The sequence below is a fragment of the Rhincodon typus genome, unplaced genomic scaffold, assembly GCF_021869965.1.
Source record: "Rhincodon typus isolate 14 unplaced genomic scaffold, sRhiTyp1.1 hic_rhity00006858, whole genome shotgun sequence".
Taxonomy (NCBI): Eukaryota; Metazoa; Chordata; class Chondrichthyes; order Orectolobiformes; family Rhincodontidae; genus Rhincodon; species Rhincodon typus.
Genome location: NW_025972496.1, coordinates 7,335 through 7,665, shown reverse-complemented (window position 1 = coordinate 7,665; position 331 = coordinate 7,335). Strand labels below are relative to the sequence as shown.

Sequence of the window (331 nt, the reverse complement as noted above, 5' to 3'; positions counted from 1 at the left end):
TCTCTCTCTCTCTCCTCCCACCCCCGTCTCTGTTGAAGTGTGGGGGGTAGGGACACAGTGCCGTTAGGGAGAGAGTTCCACGGTTGTATCTCAGAGGGAATGGCCCAGATGGGTCGCATTCGAGATGCAGGAGGGGGTTGGGGAAGAACGTGCAGGCAGTCGCGTTCCTCCTGGGTCTGCTACCCGTGTCCTTCAACTCTTACCCCCAGGGACAGGGACAGCTCGGGGTTAGATACAGAGTAATGCTCCCTCTACACTGCCCCAGCCCCCGCATCAAACACTCCCAGGGACAGCACGGGGTTAGATACAGAGTAAAGCTCCCTCTACACTG

The 331-nt window shown here is 58.3% G+C and overlaps 1 protein-coding gene across 1 annotated transcript in view; it reads right to left on the bottom strand.

Annotated features, from left to right (window-relative positions):
• The window catches only part of LOC125482185 (elongin-A-like), a gene marked incomplete at its 3' end in the record, with an annotated part of 5,156 nt that overhangs the window by 1,960 nt on the left and 2,865 nt on the right, over nucleotides 1–331 (bottom strand). The gene's annotated exons all lie outside the window — the stretch shown is intronic.